This window comes from Oryctolagus cuniculus, chromosome 7 (genome assembly GCF_964237555.1).
Source record: "Oryctolagus cuniculus chromosome 7, mOryCun1.1, whole genome shotgun sequence".
Classification (NCBI taxonomy): domain Eukaryota; kingdom Metazoa; phylum Chordata; class Mammalia; order Lagomorpha; family Leporidae; genus Oryctolagus; species Oryctolagus cuniculus.
Genome location: NC_091438.1, coordinates 65,821,264 through 65,847,384, shown reverse-complemented (window position 1 = coordinate 65,847,384; position 26,121 = coordinate 65,821,264). Strand labels below are relative to the sequence as shown.

General features: G+C 37.8%; 1 pseudogene; it reads left to right on the top strand.

Annotated features, from left to right (window-relative positions):
* Window positions 1-14,626: 14,626 nt before the first annotated feature.
* LOC103350105 (dihydrofolate reductase-like) lies at window positions 14,627-16,361 on the top strand (annotated as a pseudogene).
* Window positions 16,362-26,121: the final 9,760 nt, after the last annotated feature.

The window sequence follows — 26,121 nt, the reverse complement described above, 5'->3', positions numbered from 1 at the left end:
TGCAGTGGAGGATGGCCCAGGTGCTTGGGCCCTGCACCTGCATGGGAGACCAGGAAAAGCACCTGGCTCCTGGCTCCTGCCATCGGATCAGCGCGGTGCGCCGGCCGCAGCGCGCCAGCCGCGGCGGCCATTGGAGGGTGAACCAACGGCAAAGGAAGACCTTTCTCTCTGTCTCTCTCTCTCACTGTCCACTCTGCCTGTCAAAAAAAAAAAAAAAAAAAAAAAAAAGATAATTGAAAATGAAACTTGATGTGGATGGGATGCGGGCATGAGTGGGAAATGGGATGGTTGCGGGCGGGAGGGAGGTTATGGGGGAAGCCGCGATAATCCAAAAGTTGTACTTTAGAAATTTATATTTATAAAATAAAAGTTTAAAAAAAGAAAAAACTCTAATTGCTTATGCGCAAATATGTAGGAGTTGATTTCTTTGTTTTTTAAGAGTGATTGATATAATTGAAAGGTAGAGTTATACATAGAGAAGGAGAGAAAGAATTTTTCCATCAGCTTGTTCATTCCCTCAAATGATTACAAAAGCCAGAGCTGGGGCAGGCCAAACCCTGGAAGTAAGAATTCTATCCAAGTCTACAATGTGAGCATTATGGGCCCAATGACTTGGGCCATCACCTGCTGCTTTCTCAGGCACAATAGCACGGAACTGGATCAGAAGTGTATCAGCTTGAACTAGAACCAGCACTCGTATGGGATGCTGGAGTTGCAGCAGGTGCGCAACATGCTGAAACACAATGCTGGTCCCACGGGACATAATTTCCAAGAGAAGCTACTTGAGAAATAGATTCAACATTAAGAAATGTGAAATGTTTGAACTCTTAAATGTTTAACCTGATAGGACATTAAATTACTTGGGCCTCTGCCACCTACATGGGAGGTTCAAATGGATGTTCAGGCACCTGACTTTGGCCTGGCCCCGCTCTGGTCCTCATGACCATTTAAACAGAGAGCCATCAGATGGCAGACCTCTCTCTACCCTCTTCTCTCTTTGTATATCTGCCTTTCAAATAAATCAATAACCCTTTTTATAAAAAAAAATTCTTTAACAAATTTTGATTTGCCTTGTATTCTAGCTAAATTTTTTTTGAAATAATCATCACTGGAAAAACGTTGTAAGATCTATTTCTTTTCATATGATAATATCACCACTCACATGACAATTTATTTTCACTTTTCTTTAAGATAGGAATGTAGCATACTCCAAGTTATTTCTGTTTAAAACAATGGTTATATTAAAATTAGGTAGACATTCTTTCATTAGTACAAAGAAAATGCAATGAATAAATCGATGAAATGTTATGTATATAAAAGTGTAACATTAAATATCAAGAAATGAGATTTATAATTTAAGATAAAAATTTCAGGAATTTAAATAGTAAATGTTTATTTTTTAATCTAGAATCATATCTATGCAATCTTGAATTACTCATTTAAATACTACAATACATATTATTTTTTAATTTAGTTGTTCTTCATAAAGTTTATCTATTCAAATATAATTATCACAGAAAATAATCCTTTAAAAAGTAAAATAGAAACTATTCTATACTATTACATTTTGTCTTCAAATCTGAACCATTTCCATTATGGTTTGTGTTCTTGCTACATTCTTCTCCAAGTACCACTGTTGATTAAAAAATTGATTTTCATGCCTTCACTCTCAGTGATATTTCCCTTTCATATTTTCATCCCTATTTAAGTGGACATATAGAGCAATTTCTTTAGGTGGATACAAGTAAAGATATGAATATGAATATATATGTGTAAATATATATACACACACACATACAAAACAGGTATTTAGAGCAGTAATGAAGTCATGGGGTCGAGTTTTGAGAACACTTAGGGTACTGAAAATTTTATTACTGCTACAATTCTATTCATCAGTGGTTTTCTAATCAATGCTGATTTCCATTTTCATTATCTTTTTTTTTTTTTTTTACTTTCATAGATAGCCAATGGGGATTTTCTGTCTTTATCCTGACATATTAAATTATAATAACCTTTGTGTTTTGGTTAATTTAATGGTGTCAATTTGAACAGATTAAGGCTTAAATGGAAACCTGGAAAATTACTGTTTTGTGTGTGTCTGTGAGATCAGCATGTGAATTTGAATGCAATAGGTGGGAGTGTCTGGCCGCCTTGGTGCAGGTGGGCATCTTCAATGATGCCCTGAGGAAGAGACAGATGGGAAATGCTTGACTCATGTCTCGGATGTCAGTTGCTTGCCCTTCGGCTCCAGGACTGCTCCTGCTATCCCCTTGCTGGCACACAGGCTTTTTGTTCTGGAACTGAGACTCCCATCGCTTGTCGGTGGTACTTAGGACCTTGAATTTGGACTGAGCCAACTTAGCATCCTGGGCCATCCAGCCTGCAGATCACCTGTGGGGGACTTCTCAGCTGCCACAATCCATAAGCCAAACTCCCTAATAAATTCTCCTTCACATACTTACATGTGTATCATATCAATTTTTATATCTCTAGGGATTCTTGACTAATACATTTTATTTATGAAATCAGTTTACTGTTTTCCCCATTTCATTGGTGAAGAAGAATTAAAGAGTATGATATAAACCTCTCTGGATGTTGCTTCTTACTTTATTGTTGGTATGGAGTATGATACACCAACTTTTTTTTTTTTCCTTTTTTTTTTTTTAATGATTTATTTATTTGAAAGTCAGAGTTACACAGAGAGAGGGGAGGCAGAAAGAGAGAGAGGTCTTCCATCTGCTGGTTCACTCCCCAGTTGGCCACAATGGCCAGAGCTGTGCCGATCCGAAGCCAGGAGCCAGGAGTTTCCTCCAGGTCTCCCATGCGGGTGCAGGGACCCAACGACCTGGGCCATCTTATACTGCTTTCCCAGCCCATAACAGAGATCTGGATTGGAAGTGGAGCAGCAGGGACTTCAACCGGTGCTCATATAGATGCTTTACCTGTTACGTCACAGTGCTGGCCCCTACTTAGTTTTTGGAATTATTTTACATTCTAGGTATTCTTTCTTTGTCAGATGAGTAACTTACACATAATTTTTGCCTTCTGTTTGTTTCTTTTCACTCTGCTGATTGGTTCCCTGGCTGCATATGCAATTATTAGTTTGATATCTCAATTGGTTAATTCTGAAGCTCTGTCAAATCTCAGCCCCTCTTGCTAGTGCTCTCACTCCATTTACATCACAAACACAACATTCCCTGAGAAAAACTCACTTTCATAGAGATAAAAATGGAAAGAAGCCAGATGAGAATCATGACAAGTTTCATTGAGGAAGCTGTGGTTGGCTGTTTAGTCATATGAGACCAGTAATCAAAGAATTCACTCTGAAGATGAGTACTCCTTTATTTCCCAGGGAGCTACCTTGATCCCTTCAGGAATGACAGGATAAGTCAGAGATTCACATTGGGATTGGGCGTGGTAACAACAGTCACATGAAATGAAAAACAGCCAATCTCTCATCTGTTGGTAAAACCCAAGGTGACAATAAATTTTGGAGCCCAGAAAATTTGGGGACTTCATTAATGATACATTACTTTATGTAAAGTGAATTTCATTTTATTTTACAAATTAGGAAACAAAATAACAGTGTGAGCTTGTGCTGTCATCACTGTTTTTATTATTCTTAGAATACTGTTCTTTTTAAACAATTTTATTTTTTAAAGATTCTGTTTATTTATTTGAGAGTCAGAATTGTGGACAGAGAGAGAGAGAGAGAGAGACAGAGAGAAAGATTTTCCATCTGCTGGTTCACTCCCCAAATAGTTGCAATGGCTGGAGCTGACTTCTAAGTACTTGCTATGTTCCAATTCAATATACCTTAGGTTCATTCATGTGTTTTTTCTCAGACTTAGGATAATTACAATTCTAATGACATGGAATTTTTATTATCTGACATAAACATCTCTCAAACCTACAAATTAATTTTAATTGAAAATGTAATTGGTGGTTTTGTAGTTCATGATCTTTAATAAATATTTCACAAATGTAATAAATATTACAAAAGTGTAATAAACATTTATATAAGTGCAGGAATCCACCATTCAGAATTAATATTTTTCTTATCTTACCACAGTTTTAGAGGGGGCTTATAAGCTTTACTATTTTTGATGAGTAGATTAAAAACTTTCTGTGTATGTAAAACCCAAGACTTGTGCTTCTGACATTGCCTTATCTAAACTAAGCAATGACGTTGTTCTCTTGCTTAAACCAGGATTTCTGCGTGAATGTAAACTCTGCAACAGCTCTGAACATAAGTGATTAACAATGCCACATGTCTAGGACCCAGCAAAATACCCGTTCTGTGTAAAAGTTAAGGAATAGTCACTGGATAAATTCACAATGGTATAAATAATTATTACACTTGTAAATTAAGAATGGATTCCTGATTAAAATTTCAGTGATATTTTTGGAGGAGAGATTTTGTCTTCCAATTCAAAATGCATGAAAGGTTAATAATTCACCTTTCAGCAGTTACAACATCGTGTATTGAGGAAGGAATTCCAATTGTCCCCAAAATCAACTTCCACACAATATTGGGTTTGTATATATTTAGTTTTAGAGGATGAGAGAGGTACAATTGGGAATGTCTGGTCCCAAACTATATTCCCTGTGATCATCGTAGTGCATCATTTAATTTAGCTCATTACAAGAAAAGTTGAGCCTGTGGAGTTTTTCAATTAACTCAAGATTCCATCTCAATGTGCTGGCCTGAAAACATATTGAGCAATATCAGCTGGAAAGTTTTCTCCAAATGATTTTAAACTTTTTCAAAATCCAAGGTCACTGTTTTGAGCAGAACTAAGATAGCAAATGTGAAAACACAAAGGAGGGAGCTTTCAGTGTTTCCTTTGATTTTTGTGGTTTTGAGAAAGAAAAAGGTAGCAGGTCAAAGGAAAGAAGAAATACCATCTTGAGGTAATTCTGGTTTTTAACATGAGATAAAATTAGCCATCCCCCAAATGACATAGCCTTTTCACACTTAAATAAAATCTAAGCTGCTGAGGTCAGAGTAGTTTAAAATGGCAAAAAAAAAAAAAAAAAAAAAGATTAGTATTGCAAGTACTACGGTATTAGATGAGGTAATAACAGCTGAACTTTCAGTAACAATTTAAACAGATTTGTTAAAAAAAAAAGTTTGCTTGCATCTGTGTTTAATGTCTCTTGCACACAATATTCCATCCTATCTAATGTCACAGGAAAATGTCCTTGTTTCTAAGGAATTTAACCTTAGTACTCACCTGATTTATTTTCTAAACCACATGAAACAATGTTTTCTCCTTCAGGGAGAAAAAAATGTGTTCTTTTAACTAAATCTGTCATTTTACTTTAATAGTTACATGCATCTTCATTTTGTTTTTCTAATATACACTTGTTTTTTTTCACTATTCTCAGATTTTACGAATTTATCACTCCTGTTCTCTTTCATTTTTCCTGTCAATTTTCCTTTTCCCCATTTTATACTTTTGCAAAAAGTTCTATCATATTCATTTTCAGAATGAATCATACTCATCCAAGTTTTATCATATTCATTTTCAGAAACCTCTGTTCCTTTACTGATGTCTCTTGATATCTTTTGAATCTCAGAAGTACCAGTTCAACAGAAGCAAAGTATGTTGTATAAATTGTTGAATGAGGAAGTGGTTGAATTCAATAGTTAATTGATGAGGAATTAAGACTGTAGATATTTGGGCTTATCTAATCTTATGGGTTGACTTGAGTAAGCCAAAGTATGCTCAGATCACTGGTAAAATATTACTTCTGGGTGTGTTTTTGAAAGTGTTTTTTGGAAGAGATTGACATTTGAATCAGTATCCTCTGTAAATTCCTACTCTCACAATTATGAGCAAGCATCAGCCAGTTGTTGAGAAAATACATGGACTAAAAGGCGGAAAAATGTTAAATTCTTTCTCTCTCCTTGAATTGGAACATCCTTCTTCTCCTGCCCTCAGCCATCAGAGCTTCTGATCTTCCAGGTTTCAGCTCAGCCCAAATCACACTTCAAGCTTTCTTGGTTCTCCACTTGCAGATAACAGATCATGCCACTTCTCAGCCTCCATAACTAAGTGAGCCAATCCTCATAATAACTCTCTTGACTGTCTTTTCTTTCATGCCTCTTCCGCTTCCTCTCTCCCTCCTTCCCTCTCTTCCTTCCTTCTTCCTCCCTTTGTATTTCCTCCTTCTACTCCTCCTCCTTAATCCTCCAGCTCCTCCTCCTGTTCTTCCTCCTCCCCTCCTCCTCCTCCTTGTCCTCTTCTTCCTGTTCCTCCTCCTTTTTGTCACTCTCATTTATCCCTGTATCCTACTGGTTCTATTTCTCTGGAGAGCACTAACACAATAGTTAAACAGTGCATCATTTCTCTTTCCCAATCAAGGTACTATCCTGTGTTTCAAGCACTGAGTGACCTTGTATTCTTTTAATTACCAAATGCTAGTTATTGCTTGTTAATAATTTGAGCACTTACATGCATGTATGTGTCTGTCTTCCTAAGAATATGATAAGCTAGATTATTAAAGCATTATTCATTATTTTTATAGATAAGTTTTAGTAGTTAAAATTACCAAGATAGGGGCCAGCACTGTGGAATAGTGGGCTAAATCTCTACCTATGGCACCTGCTTCCCATAGGGGCACAGTTTGGATCCCAGATGCTCCACTTCTAATCTAGATCTCTGCTATGTCCTGGGAAAGCAGTAGAAGATGGGTCAATTACTTGAGCCTCTGCACCCTCGTTGGAGACCCGGAGGAATATCTGGGCTCCTGGCTTTGGATTGGCTCAGCTTTGGCGGTTGCAACCATTTGGAGAATGAACCAGTGGCTGGAAGAACTTTCTGTCTGCCCTCCTCAGTAACTCTGCCTCTCAAGTAAATAAATAATTTTTTAAATTACCAAGATAAGATTTTATCTGTATGATCACCATGTTTCTAATCATACTTTTTTTTCTTGAAATATGTATTCACTTATTCAAATACCCTTTGAAGAATAGCTCTTTGCCAAATAGAAAATTTTCTCAACTTTTTGTCTCTACCTTTCTCCAGGACACTTCAATTCCTTCATGTGTCACGTATAGCTATTCCCTGCTAATGGTCCTAAATAGCCCTTTTTTTCTTTCTCCTTTTATTCATCTAGAGAAGAAATAAAAATAATGATTTAAATCAAGTACCCATTTAGTCAACATAACTTTAGTCCACAGGATAGGCTTATCTGGAAAAAACTTACAACTTTGTTGATTGGATGTACTTTAATCTTAAAAACTTCTGAAGTAAACATAAAACGACCTGAAATTCTACTTCATACTCTGAGACTATTAGCTATTCCACTCACCAAGAGCTTTTGTTATTAATTTTTAACTTTTTAAAAATTGACTTGAGAAGCAAAGAAAGAGAATAATGAGTAGTCAGAGAGAGATAGAAGGATAGCTCCTTCTCTGGTTCATTTTTCAATTGCTCAGGACAGCAGAGGCTGGGCAGGGCTAACGCCAGGAGCAGGGAACACCATCCAGGCCTTCCACATGGTGAGGCAGGAACCCGGTTCCTTGAGACATAACCACTACAAGCCAGGGTCTGTATCGGTGGGAAGCTTGAATCAGAAGCTAGACCCAGAAATACAAAGAACCCAGACATGTAAACATGGGGAGTGGATGTGTTAATCACCAGGCTAATTCCTCCTCCCTACTGATAATTTTTAAGTGTGTTTTTCTCTTCTCACATAGCCAGTAACTTTCCATATTCCCCTACTCCTCAGCACAGGTTACTCTATTAATGGTCCCTTTTCCCTCACCACCATTTGCTGCCCAGGCATACTCAATTACTTTATATTTTAGAATCAGAAATTAATAATCTAAAAGTAAGCCGGCGCCGCGGCTCACTAGGCTAATCCTCCGCCTAGCGGCGCCGGCACACCAGGTTCTAGTCCCGGTCGGGGCGCCGGATTCTGTTCCGGTTGCCCCTCTTCCAGGCCAGCTCTCTGCTGTGGCCAGGGAGTGCAGTGGAGGATGGCCCAGGTGCTTGGGCCCTGCACCCCATGGGAGACCAGGAAAAGCACCTGGCTCCTGGCTCCTGCCATCGGATCAGCGCGGTGCGCCGGCCGCAGCGCGCCGGCCGCGGCGGCCATTGGAGGGTGAACCAACGGCAAAGGAAGACCTTTCTCTCTGTCTCTCTCTCTCACTGTCCACTCTGCCTGTCAAAAAAAAAAAAATAATAATAATCTAAAAGTATCTCATTTCCCTATTTGCTTAATTATAATTGCCTTTCTTATTATCTTTGGCATGCTGTATGCTCTGTGTATCTGTGTGTGTGTGTGTGTGTGTGTGCGTGTGAAAAAGAGAAAGCGAGAGAGAGAGAGCCATCATAATATATGGGATTTATTATCCTCATTCTCCAGATAAAGAAAAGGAGCTATAATATGATAAAAGAGAATGATTTAAAGCCAGCATTATGGGCCGGCACCGCGGCTCAATAGGCTAATCTTCCGCTTGTGGCGCCGGCACACCGGGTTCTAGTCTCGTTCAGGGCGCCGGATTTTGTCCTGGTTGCTCCTCTTCCTGTCCAGCTCTCTGCTGTGGCCCGGGAGTGCAGTGGAGGATGGCCCAAGTCCTTGGGCCCGTCACCCACATGGGAGACCAGGAGAAGCACCTGGCTCCTTGTTTCGAATCAGGGCGGTGCGCCGGCCACAGCGCTCTGGCTGCAGCGTCCATTGGAGGGTGAACCAATGGCAAAGGAAGACCTTTCTCTTTGTCTCTCTCTCTCACTGTTCACTCTGCCTGTCAAAAAAAAAAAAAAAAAAAGCCAGCATTATTTTCATAATATTTTAATATAATGTGGTAACTCTTTCCAGATACCACGGCTATTGAACTTCAAAAATTTCTGTAGCTCATAATAAAATATAACACTTACACTATTACCTAATGTTATTCTAAAGTGATATTATTGTAAGGCACTTTGTACACTGCAGAGATGTCATCCTATTTGAACTTATAAAAATGAGCTAATAAAAATGTCCTTGAAAACTTCAGACACCACGCAAAGCTCATTCAAAATATGAAAGGTCCTTTGAAGAAAATTTATAAAACTTAAGGAAAATAGTTAATTCTCCTGTTGCATAAACACAAAGCAGCTTTATCCAGACCATATGAGAAACTGAAACATAATTGGAAAATATTGTATTCTCATTCTTAACAGAGTATCTGTAGACCAAATTGTTAGACTATCTCACTGGCATTAATAGGATGATTTAGCAATAGAAGTTTCAGTTCACTTTCAAAATAAAATTTTTAGAAAATATGGGTTTTTGTCAAAGTTTGCCTGAGCTGCCCTAACTTTACTATCAAAGGATCATTCATGAGATTTTAAAGCTATTACCTAATTCTGCCTGAAAACATTCTACAAAGAATAAACTAAAAATCTGGCACACACAATGAATGGAATATTATTCCTTGTTCCGTGTTTTTCAGTTTTCTAGAATCAATTTCTATAGAATATTTTCAATTCTAATACCCTTAAAATGTAGCAGATATTTGAATATAATGTGGCTTAAATTTTAATCATTTTATCAGGAAGTGATATTCATCAAGAGTAAGGATTTTTGAATAAATGTTTAAATTTTGATCGATCATTTACTTCCTGTGGCAAGCAGTTAATAACTCTATTGAGAAGATAAATGAAGCAGATTATGTAGTATACATAGTTTGTACAACTTCTTATTGATAAATGAAGATAATAATATGTTTGTCAATTTTAATGAACTTTCAATAGAGTTTAAAATTCCTCTTTTCTGCCTTCAATGACACCACATTTTAACGGTATTCTGTCTTTCTGAATCTTCCTTTTTATTTCCTTTTGTAATTGCTTTTCTCCCTCTTGTTTTATAAATCTTGGAAATACATGAGTTATTATTTTAGATCCACTATTCTTACTCTATTCTCTCTCCTTCAGTCATCACATATAACTTTCTTGATTTAAGCATGCTTTCCAAAGCTGGACATCTGGCATACAACTCCCCTGAATTTTAAATATGCTTACCTGCTATGCATCATTACTGACAGAGATACATTCTGTAAAATGTTTCACTGGGCAAGTCAGTCATTGTGAGAGCATTACAGAGTGTGCTTACACAGATCTGACTGTGTACTTAGATCTGGCTGATCTAATCTACGACATATCCAGGTTATATAGTAAATCTGTGTTTTAAATTATTACTACTAAGGCTATTAAACACAAAACAACATGGCATTAAATCAGGCACAAGAGGTAGTGATGAAATTCAGATGTGGGAAACAGGAGATGGAGGAGGCTGCTGCCAGCATAAGATAGCATCCTGCTTTTCCTGACCTTCAATTCAATCAGAGTTCTTTTTATTATTGTGTATAGTTATACACCCAATTAAAATATGCCTTCTTTTTTTTTTTGACAGGCAAAGTTAGACAGTGAGAGAGAGAGACAGAGAGAAAGGTCTTCCTACCTTTGTTTCACCCCCCAAATGATGGCTGCGGCTGGTGCACTGTGCTGATCCGAAGCCAGGAGCCAGGTGCTTCCTCCTGGTCTCCCATGTTGGTACATGGCCCAAGCACTTGGGCCATCCTCCACTGCCTTCCCGGAACACAGAAGAGAGCTGGACAGGAAGAGAAGCAACCGGGACTAGAACCCGGTGTACCGGCGCCACAGGCGGAGGATTAGCCAAGTGAGCCACGGCACTGGCCAAAATCTGCCTTCTTAACTAACGTGCAATGCTCAATGAAACAGTTTTTACATTCGTATTTCCAATGTCTCTTACATAATTTAGTACATATTAGATGCTACCAAATGTTAAATAGAAAATATACAATCTCATAATCCATACATAAAAGCCATGACCCACCATATGACTACACTTTTGAGATGAGGGTTATAAAGATGTAAAGTTAGGTGCTGAGGTGGGGCAGTGGATTAAGTTACTGCCTGGGATGCTGGCTGCTCCACTTCTTATCCAGCTCCTTGCTACTGGTCCAGGGTAGGCAGAAGAAGATGGCCCAAGTGGTTGGGCCCTGCACCCATGTGTGGCACCTGGACAGAGTTTCAAGTTCCTGTGTTGTGCCTGGCCCATCCTTAGCAGTTATGGCCATTTGGGGAATGAAAAATCTCTCTCTCTCTCTCTCTCTCTCTCTCTCTCTCTGTGTGTGTGTGTGTGTATGTTTGTGTCCTTCTGTGACTATAATTTTGCCTTTCAAATAAATGAATAAATCCTTTTTCTAAAAAACAGGAGTAGAGTTAGTCAGAAAAGGTGGAGGTGAGAGGTGCTCTCGAGTATCAGGTGTGCTTATAAGAAGAGGAAGAAATATTAGAGCTCACTGTCTCCTGTCAAGAGCACAGCAGGACAGATATATCTACAAGGCAGGAAGAGAGGCCTGGCTAGAAATTGAATTTGCCTTCACTTTGATCTGGAATTTCTAGCCCTGTCTGTTATCGAGGCTACCCACTGTGTGGTCTTCTTTAATGGCAGCCTGAGCAGACAGGGTCAATGTATGAATGAATGAAACTGTGGAAGTGATCCATCAATGCATGACAATGCATGATCCGTCAATTTACTGTGGAAAAGTCAAACATAAAGCTAAATAGTATCTTTAAAAAATCAGTATTTGATTTATTTATTTATTTAGAGGCAGAGTTAACAAACAGAGAGAGGGAGAGACAGAGAGAGGTCTTCCATCTGCTGGCTCAGTCCACAAGGGGCGACAAAGGCTGGAACTAGGTTGAGGCAAGGCCAAGAGTCAGAAGATTCTTCCAGGTCTCCCATGTGGGTGCAGGGGCCAAAGCACTTGGGTCACCTTCTGCTGTTCTCCCAGGCAATTTGCAGAGAGCTGGATCTGAAATGGACAGCCAGGACTCAACCAGTGCCCATATGGGATGCTGGCAGTGCAGGTGGAGGTCCTACCCACTATGCCACAGTGCTGACTCTTAAACAAAAGTTTTTGATTTTGGTATTTTCCAGACATTTTTTCTTTTATTAAAGCCATCAAAATAAAAAAAGAAATCATTGCAAGCTGCATTGTTTAACTACATGATAGGAAACTATGAGAGTTGAATGAAGTATTTCAACAGTATTCAAGGGTTGTTGAAAAACGTGTAACAACCTTTTTTTCTTGATATATTAAAATAAATAACTTCCTGTAAAATATGTCAGCTTAACTCAGTAATCAGTAATCTTCCACCCAAAATGCAGTGATTTTAAGGTTCCTTCTGGAGAAAGCAATATTCTGATCTAAAAAGACATAGCTACATTTAATAGTTTCTCATCAAACTAATAGTAATAGGTTCATCAAAATTTATTTTAAAATGACAATATATAAAACACTTAGCTTAAATTCAAATGACAAACTTTGGAAAGTCCTCACTTTCCCTATATGTGTTAATATGGTCAATTTACATAATCTCTTTGAGCTTCGGTTTCTTCATTGGTAAAATCAAGCTAATAATACCACCTTCACAGAATTTGAAAATCGAATCATCATTTGTGAGAGCAATTAGCATAAAATTAGACTCATATAAGAAGAGCAGTACCTGATATTCTCCCAGAAAAATAATTACACTCTATTTTTGTTAGCTCTCTATGTTATTGTAACCTGTCAACATTTTGAGTTAGTTTCCTTTACATTTATGGGCTGCTCCTGAGAAGATATATTACTGAACATTTTTAAAATTTTTTTGAAGATTTATTTATTTATTTGAAAGGCAGAGGCAGAGAGTGAAAGAGAAAGGTCTTCTATCTGCTGGCTCATTCTCCAAATGGCTACAATGGCTGGAGCTGGGCCCATCTGAAACCAAAAGCCAGGAGCTTCTTTCAAGTCACCCATTCAGTGCAGAAGCCCAAGGACTTGGGCCATCTTCCACTGCTTTCCCAGACCATAGCAGAGAGCTGGATTAGAAGTGGACCAGCTGTGTCTTGAACTGGTACCCATATGGGTTGCAGGCACCATAGGCTGTGGCTTTCCCTGCTACTCCAGAGTGCCAGCCCCATTACTGAACATTTTACAGAACTTTCAAAATGTATTATATATATATATGTGTGATTATTTTAATAAAACTTTATAAATTATGAGTAAATATTACAATGTCTGGCATTTGTTCAGGAGTCAATGTAACTAAAGAAACTAAAAGCAGTAATAAAGTTCAATACTCAGGGGAGAAAAATAAAGTCCATAGGTAGGTCACTGCGTAAATACTAAAAGTCTACAAGACTGCTGGGCTTAATTAAATCTGAAAGTCTCTCTTAGATCTAAAGTGCCCCATACAGACTGAGCAAGCTGATTGAATCAATCATGGCTTTTACTTTGATGGAATTTAACTTCTCTATAAAGATGCAACTGAAAGCAATCAATACAGGTAAAAGAGGGGATATTTAACACATAGGTAACCAAAGTTCCATGTTCAAACATACAAATACAATACTATTTACCTTGACTTTTAATTTAAGACTATACCTTACATTTGCATCATATGTAGTTAAATAACAATAAGGAATATTCACTGTAGAAATGAACTTTTGTAGCAATAAATCTTAAAAAAATCAGCCTAATGCCCTGAAATCCACTCTCATGGACACTCTACAAAACCATTCTAAACGTGGATCTTCCAATTGATTCCTCTATGTTCAATAATGGACAGCATTATATTCCTGGCATTGATATGTAATAATATACACTTGCATAGAGTATTTCCATTCAGGATAGCTTGTCTGAGCTTGGCATCCAGAATCTTTATTGAGTCTCTGTTCATAGATACAACAGATTTTCCATGACTGATCACAGCCTCCATTTCTTCTGGAAGTCATGGCGATACCATGTGACCACAATCCTATACCTTAAAACACATTGTTAGGTTATTCCATGTGCACACCTAAACCCTAACTCACACCGTTAGACTACGTGGGTGATGGGAACCCACATGGAAAACAAAAACTCCAAAATTTAAAAAGCTTAGAGATTACTGCTTTCAGCCCAAAAATAGAGGTAAGACTTCCATTTGAGCAATGTTAAATTGTTGGCTTCCAAGTATAGACAGTTATGATAGTAAAAGAAGAGTGGCATTTGAGCTTCTATTTAATATATATATATATATATATATATATATATATGCTTGAATGGCAAATTTCTTCCTTCAGAATTTTCAGTGTGTCTTTTCAAGTTTGCTATGCTGTAATTTCTTAATTTAGTCAAATGTGCATATCCTAAGTTCAGTAATACATATCTTATCTGATCAACCAAGTTCACTAGTACATTCTACATAAACTTTCAAAAATGAAGTGGATTCTGTAATACCTAGCTTGAGCAATTCAAATACATGACATGCCACTCAAAAATAACAGAGAAAAAGACCAATTTGGTAAAGAATTCTCAGCACATGAAATAAACTAAAGAAAGCAAAACACTCTGATTCTGAGAAAGCTTTTAACATTCCAAGTAAGGAGAGAGGGAGAAAATATGCAATCTTTTGTAAAAACATTTTCTATGATAGTAATTTTTATGAAATTACTTTATGTAAAATTTGCAGCACCCCCAGATTTCCATGACCTTTATTTAACAGGATAAAACTGATACTGTAGGTTTCGCGCCAAGCTGGGTTCGACCCCCGGGTGTGGGCATCCGCGAGTGGAGCTGTTGGCTGCCGCCGCCATGGTTCGTCTGCTCAACTGCATCGTCGCTGTGTCACAAAACATGGGCATCGGCAAGAACGGGGACCTGCCGTGGCCACCCGCTCAGGACGAATTCAGGTATTTCCAGAGAATGACCCCAACGTCATCAGTGGAAGGTAAACAGAACCTGGTGATTATGGGGAGGAAGACCTGGTTCTCCATTCCAGAGAAGAATCGGCCTTTAAAGGACAGAATCAACGTAGTTCTCAGTAGAGAACTCAAGGAACCGCCACAAGGAGCACATTTCCTTGCTAAGAGTCTGGCTGATGCCTTAAAACTTATTGAGGAACCAGAATTGGCAGATAAAGTGGACATGGTTTGGATAGTGGGAGGCAGCTCTGTGTATAAGGAAGCCATGAATCAGCCAGGCCATCTCAGACTGTTTGTGACAAGATCATGCAGGAATTTGAAAGTGACACGTTTTTTCCAGAAATCGATTTGGAGAAATACAAACTGCTCCCAGAGTACCCAGGCGTCCTTTCTGGTGTCCAGGAGGAGAAAGGCATCAAGTACAAATTTGAAGTTTATGAAAAGAACGATTAATACGAAGGCATTTCCTGGCTTATCTCCAGTCCTACCCCTCCCTCTGAAAAGTTACGGATTTGGACATTGGGAAACAGACTGTTGTTGCTGACTTTAGGCCCAGGGAGCATTGCTTCTAAATCGTGTGTCTTCATCCCCCACTTAGCGGACCTGACCATTCCTTGCCCCACCTGCCTCAGCGCCTCCCCCACACACCTGCCTAGGGCAAGTGACTCTGCAAGACAGCCCAGAGCGGGAGTCTCCCGGGAGCCTAGTTGACACCAGGGATCACAGACGTGGCACCCAGACAGATTGGCCCACTGGGCAGAAACGCGTTATAAAGAGAAGAACTGCAGCTGAGATTTTACCAGAAAAGCAGATCGGAATAGGAGCTGTGATTACTCTGGGCACCTTGTCCGTCTGAGCAGAGTTCTGCTCACTCAGGGAGTCAGTAACTGAGAACCCTGTGGGTCCCACGGGCATGGCAAGGAAGCCACCTCGCCTTTTTGCTGAGTGAGAGAAGGAAAGGGCTTAGGATGGCTAGACACAGCCTTAGGATGGCTGTTTCTGATGTTTGGGGAGACCCAGGGATAGAACCAGAACAGGCCGCTCTCTCCAAGAAGGAGTAACCCAGTAACAAGCCTGGGAGCCAACATTAAGAATGCAGAGAGAATGAAATGAGAATGGCTGTTCCAGAAACCAAAATTAGTAAGTTAGGAACCATACTTCCCGAACCTGAAAAGTGAAAATTAAAACTTGTTTTACCTATCACATTAGCAAAACTGTAGGTTATTAGATAGGTAAACAAATCTCGTTTTCTGTGGCCAGTGTTTGGTGCAGTGGGGGAAGCCACTACTTGGCATTCCGGATCCGAGTGCCAGCTCGAGTCCTGCTGCTCCACTTCCGATCCAGCTCCCTGCTGATGCCTGGGAAGGCAGCAGAGGATGGCCCAAGGGCTCAGACCCTGCCACCCACACGGGAGACCTGGATGGAGTTCCTGGATCTTGGCTTCAGCCATGTGGGGAGTGAACCAGTACATGGGACATCTCTCGCTCTCTCTGTCTGCCTCTCCCTCTGTCTCTGTTGCTCTACCTTTCAAATAAATAAATTTATAATTTTTAAAAGGAAAAAAAAAACTGATACTGTATAAAATATTGGTAACTTGTATAAGCCATTAAATAAATTTGCAAACAACACATATATATATTTAAATAGCATTCTTATTGTCTAACAAATCCTAATAAATGGCTGTGTCACCTTGCTTTTACAGTGACAACTACTGGCTAGGCTGTGGTTTCATTTAGAATCTCTTTTCTCTCAAAATTATGAAGATGAAAATATTTTTAAAAATTGTCTTTTGGCCAGCGCCATGGCTCACTAGGCTAATCCCCCAGGGTTCTAGTCCCAGTTTGGGCACCGGATTCTGTCCCGGTTGCTCCTCTTCCAGTCCAGCTCTCTGCTGTGACCCAGGAAGGCAGTCGAGGATGGCCCAGGTCCTTGGGCCCTGCACCTGCTTGGAAGACCAGGAGGAAGTACCTGGCTCCTGGCTTCAGATCAGCGCAGCACGCCAACCATAGTGGCCACTTGGGGGGTGAACCAATGGAAAAAGGAAGACCTTTCTCTCTGTCTCTCTCTCTCTCTAACTCTGCCTGTCCAAAAAAAATTGTCTTTTAACTCCAGGTACAATAAATAGAATATTCAACTTAAAGTCAATGAAGTGGATTTAAAGTTTAGCATGGTCATACATATTTAATAAGGTAGTATTAATTTCTTATGATCAACTATTAATTTGTATAATATATTTATTTCTTATGTTAATATTATATATATTTGTCTTTAAATATCTCATATTTATATAATGTGTTAAATAGTGTTCATATGTATATAACGAATAAAGTAATGTACAGTGTTATTTGAAAGATTAATTGATTTAAAATTTGTAAAAATATATAAAGCACTTAAGAAATTTCTCTGCATACAGTGAAACATATTGGGATTTATCATGATACACATTATAATAATGATCTTAACTATTCTCATTTTGTATAAATTTCTCAAAATTTTCAGCATATCTAAAATTTTCTCTTTTATATACAGCCTATTTTTTTACATTCTAAATTTATAAGTGAAGATTATTTTCCTGTCAACTATTATGCACAAAGCAAGTAATATTTTGACCCTGATGCTGGAGTAATCTCATAAAATCAACAGCATTTATATTTTAATTAACCATTTAAATTTTCTCCTACAAGTTTGATTTTACATAAAAAGTATAATCCAGGGGAAAATTATTTAAAAGCAGTGAAATATAAAGCTATTAATAATAAAACTAGTGTCTGAAATAAATAGATCAATTAAAGCATATATAAAGGTCAGCAATATTTGTCTTTGCTAAGCTCAGTCCTTTTATAACATTTAATGGAACATTAAAAATAGGAAGAAGTTTAATAACTTTTTAAAAATTAAGACAAAATCCATTAGGATAAAGTTCAAATTATGTGAAGAGAGATTGGATAATAGACTTAATCATGTGGTTGATTGAAATGTCATTAGAAGTTGACAATAAGAGGCAATATAATTTAAAAGTAAATTAAGCAAAATAAAGAAGTGTTAATTTTTGATGATATGACCTCCCTTAAAAGACTAAAAATTAACAAATATACAAAGTTTTTATCTTTTATTCATGGTTGGAAGGTGTGACTTTGACACATTTTAATTTTTATAATGTATGATTTTATTTGAAAAACTAAGAAAACTTTAGAATATTTATATTAACCACTCATGCATTCTAAAGAGAAGCAAATAACTGCTTGTCATAATTACTTAGAATATATTAAAGCAAATTAGTTTTACTTTGCATACTTATTTTTCATGGTATTATATACATTAAATAAAACTTTTGTATAGCAAATCTATTACAGCCTTCAACTAAGCTATCAAATTGCTGCTGAGTTTAACTCACCAGGGTGTTCTGGGTAGGTTCACTGCTCAACAATGATCACAGTTTGAATTAGTACAGCTAATCAGGGTGAAAATCAAACTTCAGGAAACACTGAACTCCTAGGGAATATACGGCTTTTTCTTAAGAAAACACTGACTCCAGGGAAACATTGAGAAATAAAGAAAACAAGGGTTGAAAGAAATGCATTAGGAAAAGAAATACGTAAACTAATAGTTAGAAAGAATGGTTTAGTCCAACATAATCCAAATAGACTGCAATTAGTCACACCAAGGTTATTTTGAGTGTGGAATTAATAAAGAGTAGATTCCTTTAAAAATCATGTCAAAGTACAATACTGACCAGAAGTAGTATCATTTATAGTTGCATATTTTCTTCTTCTTTTCTCAGGACTTAAGCTAATATAAGACATTCAGTACTTCTATCCTTCCATGTTAACTTTAAAGAGATCAATTCCCAGGAAAAGCCTTGGTCTGCTTTGCTCTGATTTGGAATTTCAAAAGGTTCTGAAAGCCTATCCCTTCATTCCCAGCAGAGTTACTCATGAGTCATTCATCTTTCTGCCAGATAGTGACTTTTGAAAACATATACAAAATTTAAGTAAAAAAGAAGGAAGGTAGAAGGGAAAACTTGCAGGAGGGAAAAAGAAAACTTAGTTGGCCAGCGCCGCGGCTCAATAGGCTAATCCTCCACCTAGCGGCGCCAGCACACCGGGTTCTAGTCCCGGTCGGGGCGCCGGATTCTGTCCCGGTTGCCCCTCTTCCAGGCCAGCTCTCTGCTGTGGCCAGGGAGTGCAGTGGAGGATGGCCCAAGTGCTTGGGCCCTGCACCCCATGGGAGACCAGGATAAGTACCTGGCTCCTGCCTTTGGATCAGCACGGTGAACCAGCCGCAGTGCGCTGGCCGCGGCGGCCATTGGAGGGTGAACCAACTGCAAAGGAAGACCTTTCTCTCTGTCTCTCTCACTGTTCACTCTGCCTGTCAAAAAAAATAAAAAAGAAAAATAAAAAAAAGAAAACTTAGTCACGCCTTCTGTATTTTAAAAAAAAAAAACTCATGATACTGATAGTATTTGTTAAGGAGGACTTGTACCCAAGTTAAATAGGCAAGGAGCATTAAACCAATGAATTGCAATAGGGATGAATAGTATTGTAATAGGGGAGAGGGACTGAAATGAAGTCTGCTGAGAGATGAGGTGGGAGCTAGTGGAAAAGTACCGATGGTTGGACATTAGAAGGGAGATCAGTGTTTGCTAATCATCATTTATGGAAGTTTGTTTTGTTGAACCAGAAAAAAACTGGCCTGAAGCAATCTTTATACTTGAATTTTGTCCAAAGATATCTCAATGAATAGTGAACTGCCACCTGGCATGTTGTGTAAGACAAGTGTAACTCAACCTCAGACTGCAATCTTGTAACATCTTCGTCTGGAATACTGTCAAGTTTGAGAACCCTTTTGGGGTTGGTGCTGTGGTGCAGCAGGTTAAAGTCATGGCCTGCAGTGCCAGCATCCCATTGGGCAGCTGTTCAAGCCCCAGCTGCTCCACTTCTGATCTAGCTCTCTGCTAAAGCACCTGGGAGAGCAGCAGAGGATAGCCCACATTCCTGGGCCCCTCCCCCTATGAGGGAGACCTAGTTCCTGGCTTCTGGCTTCAGACTGGTCCACCCTCAACTTTTGCAGTTGTTTGAGGAGTGAGTCAGTGGATGGAAGATCTCTGTCTCTCCTTCTCTTGCTCTGTAATGCTGACTTTAAAATAAATAAATAAATCCTTTAAAAAAGGAATTCTTTTTATCTTGCTTAAATAAACATTGTTAAATAAATAGAACTGGTCATGGTTTTTCTTGTAACAGGATCTTACTCTTCTAGAGAAATTGGGAGACAGGCAGGCACACTATCTTTCTTGATGATTACATTCCAAAGGCATGCTCTCAGGTCCCAGAGAAAAACTTTACTAGGTTGTAAAACTGCAAGTAAGTTGGCAATAGATTTATTTCTCAAAGGAGTAGAAAGAATCTACAATTTCAGATTTAAGTGCTCTGAGACAAGGAAGGGCAGTGGTCTATAGTTAAGTTTAGAAGAATGTTAGAATGATTTTGGTTAGATTTATAGGTTCTTAAATCTTACCAATATATCTCATTAAATGGTCTCACTCTTTTCTGTTAATGTTTTTTTTTTTCTCCCTCTGATTTTTCTCTTCCCCTCAAGATATTAGTTTCTACCATTCCCCACCCTGCTTTCTTTGTTCATCTGCCCCAACCATGTTTTCCCTTTCTGCTTGTGTTCCTCCGTTCACTACCCAAAGTTAACTTCTCTTAATCAATTAACATTAATGACTGCTTTTCATGATAAGTATCTAATTTGTTCATTGTTTGAATAAGAATGAATATTTTACTAAAGACTACATAGACAAATATAAGACAAATACATTGAAATAACCTTTAAAGACAAAGACATTAGGAACACAAATAAAAACAACTAAACACCAAACTGAAAATTATTAATGGATATTCTTAACTTTTTGTCAGACATCAGATATGTCATGTTGTGAGACATAATTTAATGTAATATTTTTCACTAGTATAACTTATCCTCAAGACTCCATACAAAGATATTTTAAATGTTTTAGAATAAATTGTCTTATAGGCAAATGTTTTTAAAATTATTTATTTACTCATTCATTCATTCATTCATTCAGTTTGAGAGGCAGACGCATAGAGAGATGCAGAGAGAGAGAACTCTCATTCAATGGTTCTCTCTCCAAATGCTTACAGCAACTGATAGCTATGAACTCAATCCATGGAATGACAGGGACTCAACTACTTAAGCCATCACATGCTACTTCCTAGGTCTGAATTAGTAGTAATTTGGAAAGAGGAGTGGAACTGGGTTTCAAACCCAGGAAGTCTGATATAGCATATGTATGTCATCTGTGGTGGCTTAACCATTAGACCAAACTCCTGCCTCAGAAATTTTGTTTTAATACATATACCAAATAATAAGTACAATACTGCTTTTATGTCTACAATCATTTATGCATTAATGATAAAAACTTGGCCAGCACTGTGGAGTAGCAGGTAAATCTGCCTCCTGCAGAGGTGGCATCCACTATGGGCACTGGATGGAGACCTGGCTGCTCCACTTTTCAACCAACTTCCCACTAATTGGCCTGGGGGACCAGTCGAAGATGGCTCAAGTGCCTGGGCTCCTGCACCAACATGGAAGAGCCAGAAGAAGCTCCAGGCTCCTGGCTTCGGCCTGGTGCAGCCCTTGCCACTGCAGGCACTTGGAGAGTAAATCAGCAGCTGGAAGACTCTTTCTCTCTCTCTCTCTCTCTCTCTCTCTGTCTCTGAGTCTTCCTCTCTCTGTGAATTCTGACTTTCAAGTAAATGAATAAATCTTTAAAAAACTACGCAAACTTAGCATATATTTTGCAGTCCATACTTTTATGTTTCCATTAACTGATACAGGAACATATATGTCTTTTTAAAGTACATGACTAGTTTGTTAATATACATTATATAAAATATTTAGTTCATTTATACAGCAACTTTATTCATAAAATTTAGACAATATCATATAGAGTAAAATATGAGTATAGCATTTGAAGTTCTGTTTTAAGTATTCAACACATAGGAAAATCTATAAACAGTAATTAGTGATGATGTAATAGAATATAAAACAATTTATGACTGAAAAAATATATACCAAGGGTGATGTTCTCTTGTCAGTTTCTAAAATACATTGTTTATTTTCATTTCTTTTAAATGCAAAGAGACAGAAAAGGGATGGGGAGAGAATCTCCCATTAGCTATGTCATCCTGAAAATGCCCACAACAGTCGGTGTTGTGCCAAACTGAAACTAGGAGCCGGGGACTCCCAGGTTGGTGGCAGGGACACAAGTACATGAGCTGCCTCCAAGGGTGTGCATTAGAAGGCAGTTGAGATTGACAGCATAGCTGGGCCTCAAACTCAGATACTCTGAAATGAAATGCAGGCATCCCAAGCAGCATCTTAACTGATGTGTCAAATTCCTGCCCCCTTAGTTTGCTTTTTAAAGTAATTGATTGAAGAGCTTGTATATGATTGGTAATGAGAGAAAAAAAAATCAGCAGGGAATTTAGAAGTGATTTCAAATCATGCTATCCAAAAATATAAGCAAAATAATGCCACATTTACTTATATTTATTCAAAGCATGTTTGTAAGTTGATAAATATATAATCCTGTGTAAAACATTTAATTGTAAAAAAAACTCACCACTTACATGGAACAAATAATTTCTCTGTTTCTGCCATTGTATTTTTAGCAACGGAGACACTCTGACATAGATTCAAAGTCTATTGTATATATGTGATAGACTCAGTGAGATCTCCAAAGACTGCATTTTCACTTATTGAGCAGTGAGGGAGGGGGCTGTCTTGTATGTCCATGTCTCCTGAGGCATCTCACAAAGGTTACAGTCTATTTCTGTTATTGAAATTTTGTGGAGATAAATACCGGTGCTCCTTTCAAAGACCTACACAGATAAGTATGTCTGTCAAATTCCAGGCAGAATCTGGCAGACTAAAGCACAGCACCCTCTTTCAGTGTATTTTTTCCCTTTGGTATTCATGTGTGAAGTCTGACTGCAAAGTGTGTAGACACTGCACGGCTGATGACAGTCAGATTGTCAGTAACAGAACAATGCAATTGTTTCTCACTCTCAAGTTTGCATACAATCAAGAAAGCAAACGCTTATTTATTCATCTTTAGTGCTAGTATGATACTTTAAAATTCTGTCTGTGAGCTACTTATATCATTATCAGCTGGGATTAGTGTTAAAAATATGGATGCTAGGAACCCATTGGAATTCACTAAATCTTGGGGATTAGGCTCAAAAATTAGTATCTCTTTTTAAATAGTTCCATGTTGGTGTTGTGTTTTTTATTTTAAAATATTTCAAAATCAAATTTTGAATAAGCATAATTATACACATTTCTTAGGTCTGATTTCTCTAAATCGTGTAATATATTTTAATTTTTTCTCAGCTCTGTATGTGAAATGACTAAAGTGTTGATTGATAATGTTTGCTAAATGATGTTAATTTCTTTTATATAAATATACATTGGTTTAAAACTTTTTTCTTAAATTATTCTAGTTGAAAGAACTAAGATTTTGAAACCCAGAAAATGAAATCAAATGTCATTTCTCCACTTTTCAATTTCAAGTTGGTAAATCCACTGAAACTCTGAATCTCAATATTCTTTCATTTGATATGGAAATTATATAACACAAATTGGATAGATATTAGCAAATTTAAATGAATAGCAGAGAATTTAGTTCATGAAATACATACATTAACTAACTAATTTTATTTACTGAAGAGTGAAAATGGTCCTTGTTCTTCTAAATTTCATGGTCCCAGGTTGAATCAGGAGCCGGAGGGTGGCACAGCAGGTTAAACTGCCTCATGTGATGCTTGCATCCCATATGAGTGCCAGTCCATGTCTTGGCTGCTTCAATTCTAGTCCAACTCCTTGATATTGTGCCTGGAAAAGAAGCAGAATATGGTCCAAGTGTTCGGGCCCCTGCACCCACATGAAATCTTTGATGAAGTCCCCAGCCCTTTTCAGCCAGGCCCTGTGCTGGCCATTGTAGTGATTAGGGGGTACACCAGCAGATGAAAAATCTCTCCTTCTTTCACTGTAACTCTGCCATTCAAATAAATAAAAAATTATATATATATATATGTATATGGAGAATTACACATCAAACTATACTTCACAGACAAGTGTTCTCCTGATGCAATAAAATGTCATGTGTGCTTACAGTGTAAGTGGGATGATAACAGTATATTTTCTATAAGTGAGACACATATGACATTACAAACAGTGATAGTTATGTTAGGCAGTTAGTGTTTTGATAGATATAAAGAAAGAATGATGAAGATGAAAAAGGGCAGGATAAGCTAAGACACAGGGGCAAGCAAATACAGAGGGCCTAAGAGATTAGTTAAATAGTTCAGTGTATTTGCAGAAAAAGCCATGGTAGGGATTGGTAAAGAGAACTAAACAGGATTTAATGTCCTAGGGATTTTCAGCTCACCAGTGTAGAAAAAAAAATGATGTTTTTTTTAGCATGGAATTTTCCAAATCATAGTAATATTTTGGAATAACAACTGTAGTGGCAGTTGATAAAATGGTTTACAGTGGGAAAGAGTGGAGGCAGATATGCATACTGAAATGAAATTCTAGGTACTTCCCCTTACCATTTCTATTATATCCATAACCAAATTCTGTTGATTTTGACATTTAAATAAATAAAGAATTCTGGCCATTTCTTCTTCCTAAACTACCCTATCGAATTATTATAGCATAAATTATTTGCATATAAGTCAATTGAATATAGACTAATTGATTTTAAATCTATTTTTATGCTTCTAATGGATGTATCTGGATCCATTCTCCCTATTTCCAATTCATTTGTATCTTGCAATGGAACTTATCTATTTGAACTATAAAATTAACAACATTTCCCTCACACTTTCCTACAGATCAACAGAAAACACCAATTTGAAAATCATGTATCGCTTCTCACTAGTCGTTTATAATGGGTCCAAAGTCTAAATGACCTAATCCCTATATAACTTTGCAGTTTCATGCTTGTCTTCAGTGCTCTTCAGCCTCTACTGGAGAAATTCTATCTTCATTAATTTACTTCAAATTTACACCTTTATCTTCAAATTCTTAACTCTGTTCTTCCACTCAGCAGAAACACACCATGTCCACATTTCCAAGCACTATTTTCAGTAATCATAAGTGTTATTCTACTTCCACAATACCATCGATTAGGGAAAAAGACCATTCTGATGCCTAAAATGTAGGTTGAGGTTGGAGTGCTAAAAATATAGAAGAACAATGATTGATAACATAATTTTGAGGAGGCAATATGGACATTGTAAAGTTGAGGTAGCTGGGATCCCGAGATATAAGGCAAAAAGAACAGGTCAATAGCTATTACATCATTTAAAATATTTTTATTTGTTTTCATTTTATTTGAAAGGAGAGTTAGGACAGAGAAGGAGTGGAGAGAGAGAGAGAGAGAGAGAGAGGTCTTCTTTCTTGGATACCTGGAACTGTTGGGGCTGGGTTATCACTAAACCAGGAGTCTAGGACTCAGTTGAGGTACCAAAGGCAGGGATTTGATCACTTGAGACAATCGCACTGTCTCCCAGGTTATGCACTAGCTAGATGCTGGAATTGGAAACAGAGCTGTGACTGGAACCCGGGCTCTCCTATGAGGGACTGAATGTCCCAAATGGCATCTTAACTGCTGCTTCCCACCCTCACCTTTGCGTTTTTTTTTTTTTTTTTTTTTAGAGTAAAGGAGGTCTGTACCAATTAAGTGATTGATACAATAAAAGAAGGAGGATATGCAAATATTCTAAAAGAAGTAGATTTTATGATCTGATGATATAAAATGATTACATACAAGGAGTGAATGTGAAGAAGGAGGAGATGATTTTGGAGGTCAGTGTTTCCTTCTGTTATGGCTGATTCAAACCTGGGAACTTGTTCTATCGATGACAAAAATGTAACTGATAAAAGATTAGACAAAAAGTGATTTTATCATGGTTTGTTAGAAAAAGTGAAGAGAGAGAAATTTCTTTTTTTTTCTTTCAAACTTTTATTTAATGAATATAAATTTCCAAAGTACAGCATATGGATTACAATGCCTTCCCCCCCATAACGTCCCTCCCACCCACAACCCTCCCCTTTCCCTCTCCCTCCCCCCTTCCATTCACATCAAGATTCATTTTCGATTCTCTTTATATACAGAAGATCAGTTTAGCATACATTAAGTAAAGATTTCAACAGTTTGCTCCCACACAGAAACATAAAGTGAAAAATACTGTTTGAGTACTAGTTATAGCATTAAATCTCAATGTACAGCACACTAAGGACAAAGATCCTACATGAGGAGGAAGTGCACAGTGACTCCTG